The 18,268-nt window shown below is 34.7% G+C and overlaps 1 protein-coding gene and 1 long non-coding RNA gene across 5 annotated transcripts in view; one reads left to right on the top strand and one right to left on the bottom strand.

The window, feature by feature from the left end:
* SLC8A1 (solute carrier family 8 member A1) overlaps positions 1-4,178 on the bottom strand; it is a 395,728-nt gene extending 391,550 nt beyond the window's left edge. For 2 of the 3 annotated variants that reach the window (XM_033175908.1, XM_033175907.1), the window contains exon 1: positions 4,069-4,178. The gene's annotated coding sequence lies outside the window, so the exon portion shown is untranslated. The remainder of the gene's footprint in view (positions 1-4,068) is intronic. The other variant, XM_033175914.1, reaches the window with a different exon arrangement.
* LOC117062419 overlaps positions 1,807-18,268 on the top strand; it is a 38,213-nt gene continuing 21,751 nt past the window's right edge. The window contains exon 1 of one of the 2 annotated variants that reach the window (XR_004428364.1): positions 1,807-3,802. This is a non-coding gene — a long non-coding RNA (uncharacterized LOC117062419). The remainder of the gene's footprint in view (positions 3,803-18,268) is intronic. The other variant, XR_004428363.1, reaches the window with a different exon arrangement.

The raw sequence follows: 18,268 nt of genomic DNA, 5'->3' as shown, positions 1-18,268 counted from the left end.
TTTCCTGCCTCAGCCTCCCGAGTAGCTGGGACTACAGGCGCCCGCCACCTCGCCCGGCTAGTTTTTTGTATTTTTTTAGTAGAGACGGGGTTTCACCGTGTTAGCCAGGATGGTCTCGATCTCCTGACCTCGTGATCCGCCCGTCTCGGCCTCCCAAAGTGCTGGGATTACAGACTTGAGCCACCGCGCCCGGCCTGTTTGATGATTTTCTAAAACAATAGAAAATTTCATTCAGTATCTGTTGTTAAGAACCATAATGTCATATATATATATATATAGTAGCTTTCAATAATCGTGGGTAGCATTCACATAGGATTCAGGCTAAGGAGTATGACAGATGTCAAATAGATATATATCAATTCTTTATTGTAGAGAACACTTCCTTTTAAACATGCTGAAACTTTTAAAATAAGGATTCTCTGTTAGCAAGATTATATCGATAAAACTTCCAAGGAAATTATCCTTCTGGGACAAAGTACATTTTTTTCCTAATCTTCAGCTGTGGTTTTGTTAACTCCTCTTTTCAAATAAATTAGACTGGCAACAACTTTTCTTTAATTACACAAAGGGAATGATTTTTAATCTTGGTTGCATATTAGAATTTCATGGACTGGACTTAAATTACCTTTGTCTGGACCCCACTAACATATTTAATTCCTCAGGGGTGCAAAATGGGCATCACCTACCCTAAGTGATTTTCATGTGCAGTCAGAGTTGATAACCATGGCTCATATCAGGGAAAGAAATCAATGGGATAAGAGAGGCCGTTTTCTCCTCAATAGTACCAAGTGCCTCTTGAATTTGTTTCCCTTGTATTACTTCACAAACCTTAAAACTGCTATCAAAAATTCTCTGGCATACAATTTTCTTCCAATACCTTGCCATGAGACTTGAAAATGTCACATAACTAACTTTAAGATAAAAAATTGAAAAAGGATCTTCATGGGCAGATCATGTCTGATCAGAATACCAGGTGATCTGGATCCTAGGAAACCTTCACCTTCCAATGATTGAACTTGAAGAAATCCTATAGCCTCTCTGGCCTTCAGATTCCTTACCAGCACCTTTGGCTAGTCTCTGGCCTTTTGTGTCATTTTTAACGTTCTTAAAATCGTTACTATTCTCTCAGGGACCACTCAGTGTATCACAGTTTTTAGTCACCTGATCCAGGGGATTTGGGATTTTTTTTTTTTTTTTTTTTTTTCAGAATTGCCAATGATATCTTTTCCCTTGAAACATAATGACCTTTTCTGTGGGCCAAAATTTTCCAGACTTCTGGAGGAGTACATTTCTACTCTTACTTTCATACAAACTCTCTCCCAACATTCAGAAATACTCTTCCCCGTCAAATCCTCTAGAAAGTGCTTGCTCCTCTTGTCATTGTTGCACCATATACCAGGCCCACAGGTATCCAGACAGGTCTCATCATGTAGACAGAAGCTTCCAACCTGTGCTCTATACTATTCGGAATTATTTCAAATTTTTTCATCATACTTAGCCACCATGAATTTGCTTCATATCTCAGCTAACTATAACACAGATCATTAACAGCCTTTTTTTTTTTTTTTCATTTTTTTTGGCAGAGTCTCTCTCTGTCACCCAGGCTAGAGTGCAGTGGCATGATCTCGGCTCACTACAACCTCCACCTCCCAGGTTCAAGCAATTCTCCTGTCTAAGCTTCCTGTGTGGCTGGGATTACAGGCATGCACCACCACACACGGCTAACTTTTGTATTTTTAGTAGAAATGGGGTTTCACTATGTTGGCCAGGATGGTCTCAATCTCTTGACCTCATCATCTTCCCTCAGCCTCCCAAAGTGCTGGGATTACAAGCGTGAGCCACCATGCGCAGCCATCTTTTTTTATATTTATTTATTTTTTTACATAAGACTACCAACACCTTCAATTTTCCTCTCAAAATATTATTTCTTTAAGATTTTCAAATGCTTAAGAAGTCATGAGTTACAAGGGCAAGCAACTTGACTGTCATGAATTTTCTTCCATAAATGACAGTATATACAAAATTAGCAGTAAGTCATTCTCTATTACTTATATTATGCTTCTTGAATTAGTTTTCAAAAGAAAAAACAAGAGCAGACATTTCTCATGAGGAGTGCACACTTGAAATGTACTTGGCAGTAGGCAAACGAGAACATAGTAGCTGATATCATATACGCATTGCATCTGTTCACAAATACTAGTGGCATCATTTATGTGAACCTTTTACATTTTGAAAATTGCAAAGACTCCTGCTGTGCTGTTTCTTTTGAGAAGCCGGCTGCTATGCAGTGTTTAATTAAGTATTTTAAAGCCATCTTTTCGTAGGCCTGTTTCACTTTAGCAAAAGTTATGACAGCTTGTCTCTGTTGGTTTAAAAAAAGAAGGCATCGTTTATTCTCTCTCTCTCTCTCTTTCTAACTCTCTCACAAATATAGACTATTAGTATTTTTAAGTAAAGTAAAATAGCCTATTTTAGAAATATAGAAATGTGTTATTTTAATGTGCTCTCAATGTAAATAGACATATACAAGAATAATTTGATGAAAATAATCTTTTAGTATTATAATTTATTTTAATAATTATAGTGCATTATTGAAATAAAAAACACATTTCCTCTTCTTCTGCCACTTTTTTGGTGTAATGGGACATTCACAGCTTGAAAGAAACCACCACATAACTAGTCATTTCATCTGTATCTGTTAAATGAATTGCATTTCCCAGACATCTAATTTATCCAGAGAACATCTCCTTGGTCAGTATTACAAATTATTTTTATTTTCTTTCACTTACTTATTAATAATTTTCCATGTCACATCTGTCATCAGAGATGGAAAGTCACATTCAATATTTCTCCAATTCTCTCTTTTCTTTTTTTCTACTCATACTCTGCATTGAAAACTTAGCTAAGCAAAAAGAATTGGTTCAAATCTTATTTGAATTATGGACACATTATTCTCAGCAAAATAAATTTTGAGTTTAAATTCCATTATCTTGTGTAAATTTTCTTTAATTTAATCTTGGCAAAACATGCATATTTTATAGATAAGACCTATAATTTTTTCTCTTGACTTTTGTGTTTGGCAGCAGTTCACAGACTTTGCTAACAATTTTAACAGATGTGCTTTAATTTAATAACTACAATTTGGTAATTAGCTGGAGTTGCATTTCAAAGTGCAATTGATATGATTTGGCTGGATTAATCTGTATTCTGGAAAATATGGGACAGTCATATAGATACTGGTGTTACTCTGTTCATATTTACACTTTTACCTTGCATTCCTGAGACACATAATTTTTGATATACTGCCACAATCTATTCCCAAAACATCACTGATGACGAAATGATAATAATCTTTGGAAACATTTCCTCTCAAGTTCCAAAGTTTTCAGTCAGCAGAAAAAAAAGAAAGAAGACGAAATTTCAAAGGTGCTGAGAAAAGCCCAGGGCTCACAGCTGGTTTCAGCAACTTCAACTTGCGTAAGACCCCATGTTTGTGAAAACAACCCAAGAATCTTTGAACAGGATGTAATCAACCTCCGATCTGCTGAGAAATACTGCAAAAATGACTTCAGCTGCCAAAAATAATAATGTCGTTTACAAGCAGCTCTTCCTATGTCTAAGGAAGAACTAGTCACACATGCGAGTTTTTGCTGGCTTGAGGAGAACAAGCAAGGAAAAAGACAAATTCCACCTACCCTAGCCTAAAATACACAGTGAGTCTCAGAACCCCGCGGAAGCTGTGGCTCATTTCTAAAGGTGCTGGCAATATCGAGGAAGACTTGTATCCACAAAATTCCAAATGGTAAGTGACCCAGGGCAGAGGGATTTTATTTGGCAGCAAATGTGTGCTGTCACTTTCCTTCCGTAGCAAAGCTTCCTTGTCTTGTGGAGGCAGAGCTGTTAAATATCTCTTAGTCATTAGCCCCAACCTTTTTTTTGTTGTTGTTTGTTTGTTTTTCTTTTCAAAATATGATCTGGCACCTTCCCTTAAAGGACATCAAGGGCTCTGGAGGAAATATTTTCAAATGATCCTTTATATAAGTTGCATCACAAAAGCCCGGCACCTACCTCTGTCAAGCCTTGGCTGCTCAGTCCGCATGGGCTGGATGTGAAAAAAGATCCCGGTATGATGGCTTCTCTAAATTTACCAGAAAGAAAGGACCTGGGATGCTTGTCCTTTAAGTGTCTCTAAACATGGTTTGCATAGCTGGATCTCAGCTTATCTGTGGCTTTCGGCTTTCGCTTCCATACATGGATCTGTTCCCAACAGTAACTCCAAGCTGTCGAAAAGAAGCTATCTGGCAGCTCTCCGCTTCATCCAACACATGGATGATAAAAATACACATATAGCGATTCTTCCAGCCAGGCCCATTTCCCACCCCATGATCCTGCCACTACGCTTTTTTTTTTTTTTTTTTTCCAAAACACTTTTGAGATTGGCATTTCTACTCTCCAAATATTTAGATCATAACCAATTTTTACCTGATTCCCATATAAAGCTTTTATGGTATGGGTTCACCTAGCTTTATGAAAACTGAGAGACAATTATGGTTCGTTACTAGAGTCTTCATCCTTAAAGATTCTAGTGATAGCATGCATATGGGACCTGTGAAATGTTTAATGAATGAATGAATTTATAAACGAATGACTGAACAGATGAATAACACTGTAAGTGAATGAATAAATACATACTTTACATACTTATTTAATTGGAAATAGTGGCTAACATTTTGGATTATTTGTCTTCAAGGAAAAGATAGCGGAGGGTAAAAGTTATCAATATCTGTAAGACAGAAGAAGCCGTTATTTTAAACAGCTTCTCATGTAGGGTATTGTGGCAGTTCCCATTAAGCTACTTTCTAGAACATGGTTTAAGATTTATAATTTTTTTAAAAAGTTAAAGAATGTAAATATGAATAGAATACTAATTGTTACATTTGTTAATTGTCAAGGATAGTTTAAATGACAGATATCTGTGACCTAAATGTTAGGTGGAGGATAAATACTGCTCTGCATAGTGGAGAGGTACTCCCTTAGGGGGTTGCTGAAGCTCTGCTTAACACCCCAGTTCTTTAGAAATTTAGCTTCTCATTTTTAACATTTATTTCTCTTATTTTTTCCAACTTGTTAATCTTGTGGAACAAGAGGTCAAAATATAGAGAGAAAGAGAAGAGAGAGAATTTCAAAATAATAATTTTCCGTTGATTATTATTTTTTTCGAAACCATGTTAAGACCCTTGTAAGTTCTTCTGTTTGAAGAAGCAAAAATAAATCAGAGGCATACATACAGACATAACTCATTTTGGTGTGGCAGAAATGAAATGAGTTTTCTTAAAATATTCAGGAGGGATAAAAGGAGGGAATAGTCAAAGCCAGGCTGGCAAAATGATCATTGGTGCAGGTGGTTGATAGGTACATAGGGGTTCATTATATTATCCTCTCTATTTATAGGTATATGCCTAAAATTTGTATTAAAAATTGAAGGAAAAGAGAGAAAAGAGAACAACAAACAGATCTGTGAAAAAAAGACACAAAGTACGAAACGGATGTATTAATGGCAAATGCGAGGATTCCTAGATTTGAGTAATTTCCCTGCCAAAGCATTTAGGTCAGAACAAGAAGGGATGAGATTGTGTTTTTTGATTCAAAATATTCTGACATTCCAACCTCCTCCTTGCTACCTTCGATTATTCTATGTAATAATAATTTCTATCTAGTGAAAATTAAGACATGATATTTAAAAAGCCAACCTAATACAGCTCAGTTCTAGACATGGTAGATGGGTTCTTACCCAGGAGTCATTCAATACCCTCTCTTCCCTTACTTTTTTTACTTTAGAAGTTCAAAAGCAAAACCCCTTTTCCTATTGTCCCTTGCACCTAGAGATGACCAGGTAGCAGAATACTGTCCAAACAGATATCAACAGGAGTTCCCTGAGAGGGACTTCAGGAAAACTCATATATGTTAAAAAAAAAAAAAAAAAAAAAAAAGACAGGCTCAGCTTTTGCCCCTCTTGTTCCTGCACCCCTTCCACCTCTTTCCTTCCCAGAGAGTAAACTTGAAGCCTGAAATTACAGCACTCATTTGCTCATTTGGTGACCAGGAGTGGGCAAACACAAGGACAAAGGCCTACAAGGTAAGGTAAATGGAGCAGAAGGAAAGAACTGCAGTTCTTGCCAGTATTATTGAGTCACTACAGCAACACTAAATTGCCCCTCTAAACTTTTTGTCATGTGGGAAAAATAAAACGATAATTAATACAAAAAGTAGATTCTACATTATGAACTCAGGAACCAAAAAGCTCTGCTCTGGATCTGACTCTGTTACTTACTACCTGAGTGACATTGATTATGACACAGAGTTCCATTCCCTCCTCGTTATTCAAGAGAACAGTTGACTTCTTTAGCCAAGAGTTATCCTATGAAATAATGCGTGTTATATATCTTCATACATGGTAAGAGGGTACATCAATGGAAGATGTTGCTTATTTAATATGCCAGGTGATTGATACATAGGACACACAGTGACTCCACAGTTAAACATAGCAGTGCTCAGCAGTCTGCTTTCTGTTCAAAGAAGAATTTGCAGACACTTTCTTTGACTGGCTTAATTTCAAACTTCTTGGGAATTCTGTTCTGAAGTTAGGAATTTCCAAGATAGGGGATGTTTGTGTTTGTATATTCCAAAATGTATTTGCCCATGTTGGGTTGGTCAGATTGAGTTGGCATGTTCTTGGTGAGGTATACAGTGGAAGTGGGCCAGTTTCCTGCTTCACTTAGGCTAGGCTTTCCTTTTTCCTAGAAAATTGAAAGGCTCAGGAAAGCAGCCATGCTCACCACTATACCACCATCACCACCAAGAAGGCTCAGGAGATTCATTCCCAACTCTGGAGGATGCTGTGGGGTTCATGTGCAGGAAAAGATCTCCTGATAAAGAGGTTAAAGACCTATCATATCTCCAAAAAAGAGTTTAAATGATTTTCTGTGAGCTTTGTAAATGTGGAAGTCAGGATTTAATGTATTGACATTGATTTGCTTAGCTCTGTGGGGAAGGACATAGTCATCTGGGCACGCTATTTTGCTGTGGGTTACAGGATGATTCTTTCAATGAAATAATCTCCACCTCCTCCTAAAAGTACGTACACCACTGTACATGCACCCCACCTTTGTCTGCTGGAAGAACATATCCTCAGTTTTTTAAGATTCAGCTCAGTGTCTCTTCCTTTCTGAAATTTTTACTGACCTCACCATTATGTATTCTGAAGTATATATAGCATATTGTTGTACATTCGCCCCCGTCTCCTCTTTGCATTTGGGCATGAGACGGTGAGCACCAAAGGACAGGGGCTCTGTATTATTTGCTTTTGTATCATCGGCATCCATTATAGTATCTGTCCTATAGAAAACAAACCTTAAGATTGTTGAATAACTAAATTCATTGCTAAGTGATCGAATTATGGGATTGAAAAATGGGTAAATGGTTGTATCTCTCAACTAGTGACTATTAGCCTGGCAGTTTTCCCTGTTGTATAAGGCTCAAGAATCTCAAGCACCCCACTGCCCTGTGGGTAAAGACTGTCAACTAAAAGGAGACAGAAAACAGAGTGTGACAAAATATTTGTATCATTCTAATTTAACGGAGCAGATTATCTAAGGTTTCCAGTCATCCAAGGTAGAGGACCATTATATTAGGACGGATATCTGACTCAGATTTTTAGTATGAAAGAGAAGGGTAAGGATTGTAATATTTTAAAATATTACAAATATTCAATCCTTGGTAATACAATTTTTTTATTCCTTTGTCTAAGAATATGGGGGACTCTTTGATGAAAGACTTGTTAAAGCATACAGCAAGTTTTGAAAGAATTTGAAGGTGAATAAATAAAGAAATATTTATTCCCTATTTTAAGATTAAAAGCAATTATATTTAACCAACAAGGAAAAAAATTCAGCTAAAAAATTCCCATGTATATTTTTCTTTTTGAATTTAATTTCTACTAATATTATGACTCAGAGGCTGAATCCAGGATAAAGGTAATCTATCATCAGGGCTCTCTTTCAGGGCAGAAAGAGAACATATAAATACTAGAAATGAAAAAAAAAAAAAGAGATTAAACAAGGCTTCCACTTAATCTCTGGATTCTTTCACTTAGCATAGTGTTTTCAAAGTTCATTCATTTGTATCATGCATCAGTACTTCATTCCTCTTTGTGGCTGAATAAAATCTCGTTGTCTAGATGCACCTTGTATTATTTGTCCATTCATCTGTTCATGAATATCTGAGTAGCTTCTGCCTGTGGACTACTATGAACAGTGCTGCTAAAAACATCCATGTACAAGTTTTTGTGTGGATATATATTTTTGTTTCTTTGGGTATATACCTAGGAGTGGAAATGTTGGATTATATGGAAACTCTATGTTTAAATCATTTGAGAAACTGTCAGATTATTTTCCAAAGCAGCTGCACCATTTTATACTCACATTAGCAGTGTAGGAGGGTTCAATTTCTCCACATACTCACCAACACTTTTTGTTATCTGACTTTTTGATACTTGCTATCCTAGTGCCTTTGAAGTGGCATGTGATTGTGCTTTTGATTTGCATTTCTTTTGTGACTAATAATGTTGAGTAGTTTTTTTAATGGCTCATTGGCCATGTGTACGTTTTTCTTAGTGAAATGTCTATTAAGATCCTTAGCCGATTTTTAATCAGGTTATTTGTCTTTTTATGATTGAGTCCTAAGTGTTTTTTTGTATAGTCTTGATACAAGACCCTTATCAGATATGTGATTTACAAATACTTTTTTCCACTCTGTGGATTAGTTTTTCACTTTCCTCATGCTGGCCTTTGCAGAACAAAAGTTTTTATTTTTTCTTGTAGTCATTGCAATTTTGGTGAAGTTCAGTTTAATCTATTGTTTCTTTTGCTCATGCTTTTGGTATTATATCCAATAATCCGTTGCCAAAGCTAAGGAAGGTCATGAATATTTACTCCTATGTTTTCTTCTAAGAGTTTTATGATTTTAGCACTTATATTTAGGTCTCTAATCCATTTGGGGTTAGTTTTTGTGTGTGATATGAGATAGGAATCCAACTTCATTCTTCTGCACATGAATAACTAGTTGTCCCAATGCCATTAGTTGAAGACTATTCATTTCTCCATTTAATAAACTTGCTACCCTTGTTGAAAATCAATTGGACACAGATGCAGGGGTTTATTTCTTGATGCTGAATTTATTTCTGGATGTTTATTTCTGGAATGGAATTCTGAATGGACGTCTATTCCTTTGATCTGCAGGTCTACCCTTATGCCATTAACATATTGTTTTGATTACTGTGGCTTTGTAGTAAATTTTGAAACCAGGAACTATGAGTCCTTCAACTTGGTTCGGTTTCAATATTTGTTGGCTATTTGGGGTTATCTGAAATTTAATATGAGTTTTAGAACCAGGTTGTCAACTTCTAAATAGTATCTATGTTGAATCTGTAGATGATTTTAGGGAATAATCTTAACAATGTTAAGTCTTTTGATCGATGAACATGAGGTCTTTTCCCATTATTTAGATCTTCTTTAATTTCTTAATATATTGTATTTTTCAGAATATAGGTTTCACACTTCTTTTATTAAATTTATTCCCTGGTATTTTATTCTTTTTGATGTCATTATGAATGGAATTTTCTTAATTTCATATTTAGATCATTTGCTGCAAGTGTAAAGAAGTAAAAACTGATTTTTGTGTATTGATCTTGTATTCTGCAACTTTAATAAATTCATTTACTAGTACTAATAGTTTTAGGTGGATTTCTTAGGATTTTCTATACATAAAATCATGTCATCTTCAAATAGTCCTAATGTTACTTCTTCCTATCCAATCTTGATGTCTTTTAGTCCTTTTTTTTTCTGTGCTAATTGGCCTATGTAGAACCTCCAGTGCAATGCTGAATACAAGTGGTAAAACAGACATCCTTATTTTGTTCCTGAACTTAGGGAGAAAGCATCCAGTTTTTCACCAGTAAATATAGTATTAACTGTGAGGTTTTCTTATATGTCATTATTATTTTGAGGATATTTCCTTTTATTCCTAGTTTGTTGAGATTTTTTCTTGTCTTCTTCTTTTTTTTTAATCATAAAAATGTGTTGAATTGTGTCAAATGCTGTTTTAGCATCCATTGAGATGGACATTTTTTTTTTTTATATATGGTAGAATATATTAATTGATTTTTAGATGTTAAACCAAACTTGCATTTCTGGGATATATCCTACTTGGTCATGGTGCATAATTATCTTTATATATTGCTGGGTTCAGTTTGCCAACGTGTGAATGAGGATTTTTGTGTCCATATTCATAAATATGTTGGTCTGTAGTTTTCTTGTGATTTTGTTGTCTGTTTTTGTATCAAGGTAAAACAGGCTTCATGAAATACATTGGGAAGTGTTCTCTCTAGCACATTTATTGTAAAAGTTTGTAAATAATTTCTATTGATTCTTTTTTAAATGCTTGATAGAATTTGTCCATGAAGCAATATGGACTTTGGCTTTTTCTTAATGGGTAGGTTTTGAATATTGAATTAATATTTTAATTTGTTGTAGGTTTATTCACATTGTTTATCCAATTTATGAGTCAGGTTAGGTACTTTGTATCTTTCTAGGAATCTGTCCACTTCATATAAATTGTCTAACTTGTTTGCATATAATTGTTTACAGTATTTGTTTTAATTCTTTTTATTTCTGTAATGTCTGTAATAATGTCCCCTCTTTCATTTCTCAATCTTGCAATTTGAGTCCTCTCTTTTGGTCTCACTCAATCTAGCTAAGCATTTATCAATGTATGCTTATAGTCATGATATCTCCTCCAGTATAATTATAAAATGCCTTTCTTTATCTCTAGTAACATTTTCTGGTTTAGTCTATTTGGTCTAAGTTTTTAAAACCACTTCAGCTTTCCTACAGTTGCTGTTTGCAAGATATGTCATTTCCATCATTTTACTTGTAGCCTATTTGTGTCTTTGAATCTAAAGTATATCTTCTTTTCTAAACATACACATGGATAGTGTTTTCTTTATTAAAAAAATCCAGCCTGACACTCTCTGCCTTCTGGTTGAATTAATTCACAGACATTTAATGTTTTTATTCATATATTTGAATTTACATCTTACGTTTTACTTTTGTTTTCTATATGTCTGTCATCTTTTTTGATTCTCAATTCCTCTCTATGGTTTTCTTTTGCTTTAAGTGAGCATTTTCTAATGTTGCATATTAATTTCTTTAATAATTTTTTCACTATATTTTTGACTTAATTTGTAGTGATTACTCTAGAATATACTATATACATCCTAACTGATCAAAATTAGCCTTAAACTAACCTAATTCCAGTGATATATAGCTTTATTTCATTTTCCTCTTTTTTGTGGTGGTGTTCTATGTATTACATCTATTAATATTACAAACCTCAAAATACATTTCTATAATTATTATTCTACCATCTGTAGTCATTTTCTTAGCCCATTACAGCTTTACTCTCCCTACCTCCTTGGTACTATTATCAGCAAATATATTACGCATATATTACAAAAAGAATGTTATATATAAAAAAAGAAAAGTTTTTACAATTTCTCTTTAAATCCATCAGGAGAAGAAAGGAAAATATGCATTTATAGTGTCTTTTATACTTGCATAATTACTTTTACTGGTACTCTTTGTTTGTTTGTGTGACTCCACATTGCAATCTGGTGTCAATTGCTTTTAGCCTGAAGAATTTCTTTTAGTAACACTTATCAGGTGAATTTGCTAGAAACACATTTCTTCACTTTCTGTTTATCTGATAAAGTCTTTATTTTGCCTTATTTTTTAAAAGTAGCCTACTGTTTTTCTCTTATTGCTTTGAAGAGTTATCATTATCTTTCACTTTTAGCATTTTTACGTGATATGTCTGTCTCTTTGTGTTTACCCTACTTGAAGTTTGTTGTAATTATTGTCAATAAATGTAAGAAATTTCAGTCACTATATCTTTAAATATGCTTTTATCCTTTCTCTCTTTTATTCTGATCATCCCATTATATGTATATTGGTACACTTAATGGTATTCCATATTTCTCTAGTATCTATTCATTTTTCCTCATTCTTTTTTCTGTCTATTTTTCAGCTTGCCTAACTTCTATCAATCTATTTTTAAGTTCACTAATTCTTTCTTTCTCCAGTTCAAATCTAATATTAATTCTAATAAATGTTTTATTTCAGTTATTATAGTTTTCTGCTCCAGAATTTTCATTTGGCTCATTTTAATGATTTGTTTGATATTTGTTTCGACCTCAGGAGCATTCCTTCAAGTTGTCAGATTGCCCGGTTTTCTCCTGCAAACTAGTTGGCCTACAAACCAGGCTGTATCTTTATCAGATCATAAAACTTTTCCCAATATTTTTTCACTGTAACCTTCACTGTTCTTGAGATTGTCCTTTGGCTTCAACTTCTTCACGTTTTGTTGAAAATAAAGTCAGCCCTTTTGGGAAGAATTTAGAGTCACTTTGTGGCCTATTTCTCCTACTAGGCAAAATCTCTGGGTTAAGGGCCTAGAACTGAGAATTGGAACACTGACAAGATTCTCTTTGAGTGACTTTCTTGTTTCAGCAACAGCGAACTTGATGCAGGGAGGGAGAGCTGCACAGCCTGAGGTCACTTTAGCTCTCCAGTTGTAGAACAATTATCACTTCAAGTTCTGGGGCCAGGGCTATAAGGATCTCAGTATTCTCAACAGGCAGACTGTATATTCCATGAGTGGGGATTGAGCAGAGAAAGGGAACTGCTATTCTTGACCATGTTTACCCAGGTCTTAGCCTCAGCAATAGGCACTTGGAGGTAGGATAAGAAACACTGAAGTACTGCTCCTCCTGAGAAGAAATCCCTCTAGATGGAGAGTGGGAATGGTAGAATCCCTGTATTCTTGGCTCCAGAAGTCTGGAATGGAGACTCTACCCTGCTGAGCTGGGTAGGGGAAGAGATGGGACTTTCTTTGTTCAAGTACCACGGACTTGCCTTTCTTACTGAATGTTTAGAAATTTCTTTGAATTGATGTTTCTTCATTTGCTGTCTGCCTTTAGCACAATTTTCAAGAGGCCTTTAAAAACATAATTTTTATCAGTTTCATTGGAGTCAGTGGAGCTCCAAATATTGTCATGCTGGAAGTTGGTCTTTAGCCTAAACTTCTTTTATAACCCATAGCAGGTTGTATATACGGTGGGATCTCCTCAAGGTATTAGATCTTAATGCCTAGGGTAGTCCTTGGTATGCATTAGATAATCAATTAAATTTTGTTGAGTTACATTTAAATAAAGCATAATCATGTCCTTATTTATACATTTTGAAGTCTTCAGAGTGGTTGCATTTTTGCTGTTTAATTTTGTCACCAAATCTTATTTTGATTTACAAATTAGAATACAGAGTCAGAGATGTAAAATGATTTACCTATGAATGCATGGTAAGTCAATGAATTTTTCAAAAGACAGCATACTCATTTTTTTCCCATAGCTGTTAACTTTTCCTTTTTCCCCATTTATCTTAAAGATAAGTCATGAGTTAGAGAAATCTGTTTCACAAACAGCAGAAATATTAGCACTTGCTGTAAGTATCAACGCCTGAAATTTGATCTTCCCAGTCCAAAAATTATAAGGAAGAGATGTTTTCTATGGCTCTCAACACATCTGGTGCATAGGTAAAAGCTGTACATCCCTAAAACTGGAAGCAAGAAGCTTTTCATTAAAGAGTTTGCTAAGCTAAGCATATATTTTCTCTGTCCACTAACATATTTCTACAAATTTTACTTGTCTATATTGTTCCAAAAAAGCTTGGAGAATATAACTAAAGGGAGTTGCAACCAAGAATCCCTCTCAATCCAGGGAAAATGATGAAAGTATTAGTTGACAAAGCCAATCTAACTAAGGATTTATTTTGGCCAAAACTGACCATTTGTCTACCTTACAAGTGAAGTGAAATGACGAATCAAACTGGAGGCTACTATTTTCAGCAAAACAATGCAGAAACAAGAAGTCAAATGCTGCGTATTATCACTTGTAAGTGAGAGCTACAAAATGTGTACACATGAACATAGAATGTGGAATGATAGACATTGGAGATTTGGAATGGTGGGAGGGTTTGAAGGGGTGGGAGATGAGAAATTACTTGATGGGTACAATGTAATTATTCAAGTGATTAATGCACTAAAAGCCTAGGCTTCACTACTATGTGATTTATTCATGTAAGAAAACCACACATGTACTCCTTAAATTTGTAAAAAAAAAAGGAAAAAGTAAGCAAACAAACAAAAAACAAAACTGAACTAAAAAGGCATGCATGGTCAGACCCCAGAGCTGTTGTTGGGATCACCTGGGGAAATAATGCAGCAATTATCATATCAGCCTTCATGCTTACAATGGACAACTAATTTTTAAAAATTATCCTATTTCCAGGGTAAAGTACACATCTCTGCCAGTTTAAGCCTCCAAAGACATGCTTTTATCAAGCACCTTCAGCTATCCAGACTTTAGGGTTACATCATCTTCTCAATTTTTGCTGTAATTCTTACTTTTGGAAATTTCCACATCGTTGTTGGTAGTATTCCATTATACGGGATATACCATAGTCTGTTTAACCATTCACCTACAGAAGAACATGTGAGTTGTTTTCAGTGTCTAGCTATCACAAATAAAAGTACTGTAGACATTTGTGTAAGGTTTTTATGTGAACATAAACTTTTCATTTCTCTAGGACAAATGTCCAGGATTATGGTTGCTGGGTCATATGGCGGCAGCATGTTTAATACTTTAAGAAACTTCCTGTCTTCTAGACTGCCGATATAATTTTACATTCCAACCAGAACATATAATGGGTCCAGTTTTTCTATAACCTTGTAATCATTTGGTTAAAAGCTATTCTGGTTAGTGTATATCTCATTGTGGTTTTAATTTGCATTCTTCCAGTGGCTAATAATGATCAATTTTTTATGTGCTTATTTGCCATATGCTCTTTGATCAAATGTCAATGTTTTTCACTCATATTTTAATTAGATTCTTGAAACTGTTGATTTTGAGTTTTTAGATATCAGTCCTTTGAAAGGTATATTACTTGCAAATATTTTCTCCTGTCTATGGAGATTACCTTTTTATTTATTAAAGAGTCTTTCGGCCGGGCACGGTGGCTCACACTTGTAATCCCAGCACTTTGGGAGGCTGAGGCGGGCGGATCACGAGGTCAGGAGATCGAGACTATCCTGGCTAACATGGTGAAACCCCGTCTCTAGATAAAATACAAAAAAAAAAAAAAAAGAAAGAAAGAAAAATTAGCTGGGAGTGGTGGCGGGCGCCTGTAGTCCCAGCTACTCAGGAGGCTGAGGCAGGAGAATGGCGTGAACCCGGGAGGTGGAGCTCGCAGTGAGCTGAGATTGTGCCACTGCACTCCAACCTGGGTGACAGAATGAGACTCCGTCTCAAAAAAAGTCTTTCACAGAGGATCAGTTTTAAATTTTGCTAAAAATTCATCAATTTTATCATTTATGGATTATTTTTGGTGTTTAGTTAAGAAAAACCTTTGCCTAGCTCTAAATCCTGAAGATTGTTCTTATTTTTTTCTAAAATTTTTATACTGTTATATTTTACTTTTAAGTTTATGGTCTATTTTGAGTTAATTTTTTGCAGAAGTTGTGAGACTTAGGGTGAATTAGCTTCAAAATATTAATTGGAGGTGTTACATCTTCTTCTGTTTTATGACAGAGATTGTGTAGAATCGGTGTGAATTTTTCTTTAAACGTTTTGTTGAATTTTCCAGTGAAACCATCTGTGCTTGGAGATGGTTTGGGGGAGGAATTTTAAAACTATATATTCAACTTTATAGAGTTATTCAAGTAATCTGTTTTGTGTCAGATGAGTTGTGGTAATTTGTGTTTTTCAAGGAATTGATTCTCTTTGTCGGTGGTATTTTTAAGTCCTATCTCTTTGCTGATATTATATCTAGTTATTCTATCAGTTTTTGAGAGGGGTGTTGAAGTCTCCAACTGTAATTGTTGATTTGTCTGCTTCTTCTTTCAATTCTAAGAGTGAGTCTTGGCTTTTTGTACTTTGGTGATCTATTGTTAGACGTATACACATTTAGGATTGCAATATTTTCTTGGTTGATTGACCCTTGCCATTCTCTGTCTCTGCTGCTTTGCTTTGCTTTGAAGTCTACTGCATATGAAATAATTATAGCCACACTTGCTTTTTTTTTTTGACTAATGCTTGCATGATGTGTATTTTTCCTTCATTTCTTTTAACTTTCCTATATTGTTGCATTTGAAGTGAGTTTGTTGTAGACAGAATCATGTCTTTTAATCACCTCTGCCCATCTCTGGATTTTAATTGATGTATTTAGGACATTTACCCCATTAAAGCAAGTATTAGTATGCTAGAGTTGAGTTTCTCTTTTTTTGTTGTTTTCTATTTGTTTTCTTTGTTTTTCATTTACTGTTTTTTTCTGCTTTCCTTTACATTTATGAAACTTTCTAAAAAATCCATTTTTATTTATCTTTAATATTTTAAATGTATCTCTTTGTATTGTTGTTTTCATGGTTATTTTAGATGTTATTATATATTATATATAGATAACTTATAACAGTTTACTAGTGTCATCGTTTTATTTGTTTGAGTGAAATTTGGAAGCTCTACCTTTCTTTATACCTTTTTACACTCCCATATTTATATTACAAATATCTTAAGTATTTTTTTCTACATAGATTTAAAATAATACCAGACAGTTTTATAATTTTTACTTCAATTATCAAACATAATTTAGAAAACAGAAGAGGAGAATAAAATTGTATTGAATTTACTTGTAGTTTTGTTTACCATGTTCTTCCCTCTTTCCTGATATTTGAACATTCCTTTAAAAAAAAAAAAACTATTTCCTTTCTGTTTAAAGAATGTCATTTAGCTGTTCTTTTACAAGACGTCTACCAGCAAGCATTGCCTCTGTTTGTCTGTTTGTTTTAGTCTACTAATGTATTGATTTCCTGTTCATTTCTGAAAGATATTTTCACTAGGTATAGGATCCTGGCTTAAGAAATTATTTCCTGTATCACTTTAAAAAGTATCTGCCACTTCTTTCTATCTTCCATAATTTCTGGTGAGAAATCCACTGTCATTCAAGTTTTTTTCCTTGGAAAGAAAAGTGTTCTTTCTTTCTCACAACTGTTGAGATTTTTTTCTTTTCCTTTAGTTTTCAGAAGTTTCACTATATAGCTTTGTTTTGTGTGTGAGAGACTATCCTGTTTGGGATTAATTCAGCTTCTTGAATTGTAGATTTACATCTTTTGTCAAAGTTGGGCAGATTTTGGCCATTATTTTTTCTATTTCTAATTTCTCAGCATCATCCTTTTTCTCCTCTCCTTCTGAGTTGTCAGTGACCCAAAGTCAGATTATAGTTCCACATGTCCATGAGGGTATACTGTTTTCTAATCTATTTTCTCTTTGTTGTGTAAATTTGGTAATTTTTATATTTTTCTTCTGATTACCTTCTAATTTACTAATTTTTCCTCTGCCTCCTCCATTCTGCTGTTGAGCTCATCCATTGAGCTTCTTATATTACAATATTTTTGAACTTTAAACTTTTCATTTGTCTTCTTTATATCTTTTATATTTTTGCTGAGACTTTGCATGGTTTAATTTGTTTCAAGCGTGTTTGTAATTGTTCATTGAAATGTTTTCGTAATGGTGGCATTAGATTTTTTGTCGATTATCCTAATATATTTGTCTTCTCATTGCTTGCATCTTGGATTGTATTTTCTTTACTCAGTTAGAGATCTTCCTAGTTCTTGATACGACAAGTGATTTTTGACAGAAATATGGACAGTTTGAGCTTTATATTATAACACTGAATCTCACATAAATCTCTCTTTTAACTCGATTCCTCTGACATGATGCTGGTGGGGATGGGGAACTGCTGACTGCTTATTACCAAGTGGGAGTAAATGACAAGGTTCCCTACTAGACTTCCATTGACACCAGAGGAATGGGTCTTCATTACCCTGATTGTAGGTAAGAGAGTTGGCTCTCCAATAGGCCTCTACTGATACTCCCTAGTGGGAGAAGTTATAGTGACTCATTGTACTAAATGCTTCTCCTATGGTATCCATGACACCATGAGGGAGAAGTAACACCATTACCATTGGGTAATGGTGAAAGTTCTGCCTCTCTCTATGCCTCCACAATTACCCTAGTGAGGAGAAGTAGGGATGCCTCATACTACTT

The sequence above is a fragment of the Trachypithecus francoisi genome, unplaced genomic scaffold, assembly GCF_009764315.1.
Source record: "Trachypithecus francoisi isolate TF-2019V2 unplaced genomic scaffold, Tfra_2.0 Lachesis_group17, whole genome shotgun sequence".
Taxonomy (NCBI): domain Eukaryota; kingdom Metazoa; phylum Chordata; class Mammalia; order Primates; family Cercopithecidae; genus Trachypithecus; species Trachypithecus francoisi.
This window is presented reverse-complemented; position numbering and strand designations above follow the sequence as displayed.